This window comes from Frieseomelitta varia, unplaced genomic scaffold, assembly GCF_011392965.1.
Source record: "Frieseomelitta varia isolate USP_RPSP 00005682 unplaced genomic scaffold, Fvar_1.2 scaffold_131, whole genome shotgun sequence".
Taxonomy (NCBI): Eukaryota; Metazoa; Arthropoda; class Insecta; order Hymenoptera; family Apidae; genus Frieseomelitta; species Frieseomelitta varia.
The window spans coordinates 858,127-864,195 of record NW_025108984.1 but is presented as its reverse complement, the minus strand read 5'-3'; the positions used below and the strand labels follow the sequence as shown (position 1 = coordinate 864,195).

At 32.8% G+C, this 6,069-nt stretch overlaps 1 long non-coding RNA gene across 1 annotated transcript in view; it reads right to left on the bottom strand.

Annotated features, from left to right (window-relative positions):
• Nucleotides 1–5,368: 5,368 nt before the first annotated feature.
• The window catches only part of LOC122529253, a 2,662-nt gene continuing 1,961 nt past the window's right edge, over nucleotides 5,369–6,069 (bottom strand). The window contains exons 2-3 of the long non-coding RNA XR_006306777.1: nucleotides 5,558–5,627; nucleotides 5,369–5,479 (exon numbers count right to left, since the gene is read on the bottom strand). This is a non-coding gene — a long non-coding RNA (uncharacterized LOC122529253). The remainder of the gene's footprint in view (nucleotides 5,480–5,557; nucleotides 5,628–6,069) is intronic.

Sequence of the window (6,069 nt, the reverse complement as noted above, 5' to 3'; positions counted from 1 at the left end):
AGGAAACGAAAAGAGAGAAATTGAAGATTAGATTGGCAAAAAGAGCGGTAGAGTGAAGGAAGGAAGGAAAGAAAGAGAAAGAGAGGCAGGAATAGTAAAAGAATGCATAAAAGAAATGAAAGCAGGAAAAGGGAGCCAAAAAAGAATAAGGGAAAGGCAAGATCACTTCAAAACGTGTGGTTTTAGCCAGATAGGAGTAGAACAATTGTAGAAAGAAGGGAAACTAGCGGGGAAAATACTAAGGAAAAGAGAAGCGGAAATACAAAGACAAAGACAGTGGAATAGAATTCAGAAGACGAGATACAATTGGAAGTATAAGTATCTGGTAACAAGAGAATTACCAAAATACCTGAAGGAGAGAAGGAAAAATGGAGAGTAGAAGATAATAGCCAGAACAAGATGCGATACCTTAGAAAATGGAAATAAATTTTGGGAGAGCAAAGAAGAACGGAAATGTCAACTATGCGAGGATGGGAAGGGAACATTAGAGCATTGGAGAGACTGTAGAGAGATGGAGACAACATATGCAAGTCTGGAAGAGATACTGAGTGAGGAAGGCTGGAAAGAAGCGGTAAAATGGCTTAGGCGAATAGAAAGGAGAAAGAAAGATAAAGAGAGACAAGGAGAAGAGAAAGAAGAGATAAGGCAGGTCTAAAAAGAAAAGAGTAACAAATAAACATGAAACAAAATGAAAGAATTAGATTAAGATATTAAATAGACAAAAGAATAGCATAGTTAAGATAAATATAAGTATAGGATAAAGCAAGATAGGATACAAAATATTATGTAAATATTATATTATAAATAAAAGCAAGGATAAATGCAATGCGAATGTGCAATGTAAAACCAAAGTCAATTTCAAGGCCAAAGAGGCTGAAATAAAAATATACATACATACATAAATTCATTCTGTAGAATGATAAGTAAGATTTTGATGTTTCTCTATCCGACAAATAAAGATAAAGTCTATAAATAAATAATTAACTAAAATAATTAACTAAAAATTAATTTAAAAATAAAATATGCACTTTTATATATCAAGTATAACAAATGAAAATAATTCAATTGTTTAATTGAAAAAGAAAAAGTTTGGAGAAGAAGAATAGAACTCGAGGTGACGATATGCCACCCAAAACTGATGAAACTGTATTTATGAGTGTGATGTAACTTTAATCACATATCTTAAAATTTCTTGACCATCTGCCTTTCTAATGGGGGAATATATTCATAAACAATCTACTAATGCACAAAGTTTCAGCCCAACTGCAGACGCCTTGAATACTCTCCTTGAACAAATGATTTTTATTCATTTCCTTATTGGCGACAACTTTCGCGTACTTTTCTCTATGGATCCATATGTTTGTTTCTTTTTTTTTTTTTTTTTTTTGTCAATCGTAGTTCAGCAGCTTTCCAGGGATTCGTTTATCGTCATCGGATTGGGCCTCTCTGTAATGATGATCCGATGTTCCACCTAATTCGCCGTCTCCCAAACGCAGTAGAACTTAGAAATGAAAGTTTCGAGGTATGCATGTTCTGATTTAATTAATTTTTTTGTGGTTCGACGCGTAAAAAATGGTGTGTGAACGGAGAAAGGAGAAATATACATATAAAAAGAAAAAAAAATTGCCGTTTGATTGGTCAAAATAGGAACTATCCTAACAACAGGTGCCCGTAATTAATGTAACAACACTTACTTGTAAGTTACCGAAGATTTATCCTCAGTTCCCGACAATCGGCCGGGCTCTAGCACCATTAGAGGTAGCCCCGGAAGAAGACCGAAGGAACTTTCATTAGATGGAAGCCCAATCAACAAAGACATTTTTCTTTTGGCACCTGCAATTCTCATTTTGGCACCTGCAATTCTCATTTTGGCACACTTAGAAATTAACTGACCGCTGCGAATTTCTACGTGTCCTCCTCGGGCGTTCGATAAATGCACGCACTCCGAATTTCTCCGTTCCTCCTGGCGCAACTTAACAAGTTAACAACTGCTCTCAGAATTTCTTCCTTCTCCTCGGCACCACACACTCCAAGGTGTTATCATCAGTGCTGTGAAATTTCCTTTCATCCTATGGCACACTTAGTTAAAAGTGCCACCTCAACATCAAGCCGCCCGCTCCGCGTAACAAATTACACACCATTACCTCCTAACTGTTTGCTTTATTTTTTTTGTCAACTGGGGTTCAGCCGTTATCCCCAGGTTGCCGTCGGGTTGCAGCTTCTCGTAATAATGAATCCGAAGGAAGCCCGCGATTGTGTCCTCCTCCGTAAGCGTCCCCCTTTTCATACAAATGAACCTTCCCGCTACAGAACAAAGGAGAATATATATATTATAACCAGGATTCGAACCCGGGGCCTTCGCCGTCGTAGCTAATTACCTTAACCACAGCACGGATAGTTCACTGACAATTCCATGTCTAATTAATCCTTATATACGATCGAAAGCTCCTATTTAACAGGAATTTATGCCATTACTATTATCCACAACGAGAAATGTTGTGACAAAAAATGAATAATTTCGAGATGTGCATGTTCTGAATTAATTTTTCTTGTAGATGAAATATCAACTGTTACGTTTTAATTGAAATCCTGTGTTCTTAAACTGTAGTCGAAATAAATAATTGTCTTTTATTTAAAAAAAAAATTCTGTTCAAATTTATGTTATATTCGAATGAAGAAAATATCCGTTCTTATGCTATTTTTATGGAAAGAATGGAATAATATAAAATGGTACCATTAAAGGTACCAAAAGTTAAAACGGTACCACTTAAGATGCTATCCCTAAACTGTATCTTTTTTTTAAAAAGTTTCTCATGAAATTTTAGACTCTATATAATAAAAGTTATAATCTATGTAATAAAAGGTATAATTTAAGTATGGAAACAAGCTGGTTTGGAACGTTTATTAAAAAATGTTTTACGAGTCAAAAAAAGGTACTAAATTATCAGTTTTATTTAACAATATAATACATTAATAAAAGTCCAAAAATATATTGTAACGCAGGCCAACAAATCAATGATAGTCAACACGCAAATGCTCACTACTACTACTTCAGAAATAACATCTGTGTAACGTCCTTAGTTTCCCGTTCAGGCCAAACACAAATACAAACAAATTGTAAACTGTGAATTATCTATGTAAATATTAAACATTCAGAATATGAATTTAACTGTAATAACTATTTAGTAATGTTGTAATAGCATTTATATAATATTTACTATTTATATAATATTGAGAATTTTTTAACACTAATAAACAAATTATTTGTCCCTATTGTAGAAAATTCCCCATTTTTATACTTAAGCTCATATTCTATACAAATTAGGGAACTTTTTTTAATTCTTACTGAAATTTATAATATTAGCATTTTTTAATTTTTAATTTTTTTCTTTTTAATTAATCTTATTGTTATTTATATGGCTACAGAAAGAAACTGACTAAAAAATTGAAAATTATCTTCCTCAAAATTTTAAGTTGTTTGCTTTTAAATCAAATGATAGAAGCCATCGAAAAATTTTAAAAAGGGGGAAAATTTATTTTTCCGCAATTTAATATAAACTATGATTAATACAAACAGAATATCAGTATCGATTTATGTGTGGGTTTAAGAGAATTATTAAATAAAAATAAAAGAAAAATAGACTAACTAGTACAATTTCATAAATAGTAATTACTGGTCCTTACAATTCATAGATCAAAAATTCAACAGACTGCGATAAATATTACATAGTAATACCATTCTTTGTAGTAAAAGATGAACGTTATAAATGATTTACGTTATAATAAATTCATTCTGTAAACATGAAAGAATTAGGTTAAGATATTAAGTAGACAAAAGAATAGCATAGTTAAGATAAATATAAGTATAGGATAAAGCAAAATAGGATTCAAAATATTATGTAAATATTATAACATGTAAAAGTAAGGATAAATGCAATGTGAAATGTGTAAAGTCAATTTCAAGGCCAAAGAGGCTGAAATAAAAATATACATTCATACATAAATTCATTCTGTATAATGATAAGTAAGATTTTGATGTTTCTCTACCTTACAAATAAAGATAAGGTGAGTCCAGAATAAATCAAAATAATTGACTAAAAATTGATTTAAAAATAAGATATGCACTTTTATACATCAAGTATGACAAATGAAAATAATTCAATTGTTTAATTGAAAAAAAAAGAGTTTGCAGAGGAAGAATAGTACTCGAGGTGACGATATGCCACCCAAACCGTGAAACCACGGCCGCTCTTTTTAATCTTTGCAACTGCAACTGTATTTATGGATGTGATGTAACTTTAATCACATATCTTAAAATCTCTTTAATAGCTGCTTCCCTAATGAGGGAATATATTCATCATCTCTCCTTGTTACAAATGCTTTTTAACCATTTCTTTATTGGCGGTAACTGTTGCAAGTGCTCTTCTCTATGGATCCATTTGTTTGTTTCTTTTTTTTGTCAATTGGAGTTCAGCAATCTTTCCCAGGCTTCGTTTATCGTCATCGGATTGAGCCTCTCTCTGTAATGATGATCCGATTTTCCTTCTAGTTCGCCGTCTTCCAAACATAATAGAACTTCCGTCACAGAAACAAAGAAGAATGCTATGGCTAAATTATATAGATGAATTCAAAAACTTGGGCCTTCACCTTCGTAGCCAATTACTTTAATTCGTTTCGTAGCGCGGATAGTCCATTGACATTTCTATACTTTATCAATCCTTATATAGGGTCGAAAGTTCACAGGAATTTATATTAACATTATTGTCCGCAGCGAGAAATGTGACAAAAAATGAATAGTTTCGAGGTATGCATGTTCTGATTTAATTAATTTTCTTGTGGTTGGGTGCGTGAAGAATGGTATTTGAATGAGAAAACCCAGATAGGAGAAATCTACATACACATAAAGAAAAAAAAAATTTGCTGTCTGATCAAAATAGGAACTAACAGGCGCGCCCGTAATTGTGTGTGTACAATACTTACTTGCAAGTATTTGAAGTTATGAATTCTTGTCAATCAGTATGCTCTATGTACATCAGAAACAGACAGACAGAAGCAGCCCTGGAAATAGCATCAGGAGAGGTGTCAACACATTCAACAAAGACGGTCTTAAAACTTCCCTTGGCTCTTTCTTGGCTATAGAAGATTGTGTGCTATTATTTTTATGAGCAGCACAGTTATTACTGGAGATCATTAATCAAACCCCCGGTTCACCTCCCCCTTCATTTGACAAGTGCGCACTTGCCACCACATCTTACATACTATTTTGTTATCGGGTTTTTTCATTTTTTTTTTTTTTTGTCAACTGGGGGTTTTATAGCAGCTATCATCCACAGGTATATTCGTCGTCGTTGTAGTCATCGAGTTGTGCAGCATCTCATACGTAATGTTGTGTAATGGATCCAGGTGAGTGCTACCAAAACTCCTTTAAGTACGTCGTGTGTGTGGGGGTCTTTCCAAATGTGTCCATCGGGACCTACCGCTACAGAACAAAGGGAAATATATACTTTTATTATTAGTCAGGATTCGAACCTGGGCCTTCGCCGTCGTAGCTAATTACCTTAACCACAGCGCGGATAGTTCACTGACATTTCTATTTCTTGTCAATCCTTATATAGGATCGAAAGCTCCTATTTAACAGGAATTTATACCATTGTTATTGTCCATAACGAAAAATGTTGTGACAAAAAAATTAATAGTTTCGAGATGCGCGTGTTTTGAATTAATTAATTTTTTTTGTAGATAAAATATCAACCGTGACGTTTTAAATGAAATCATATGTTCTTAAACAGTAGTCGAAATAAATAATTGTCTTTCATTTTTAAAAAAATTCTGTTCAAACTTATGTTACATTCGAATGAAGAAAATGTCCGTTCTTATGCTATTTTTATGGAAAGAATGGTATAATATAAAATGGTATCATTAAAGGTATCAAAGGTTAAAACGGTACCACTTTAAAGATGCTATCGTTAAAATGGTATCTTTTCTTTTAAAAGTTTCTCATGAAATTTTAGACTTTATATAATAAAAGTTATAATCTAAATATGGAAACAAGCTAGTTTGGAACATTCA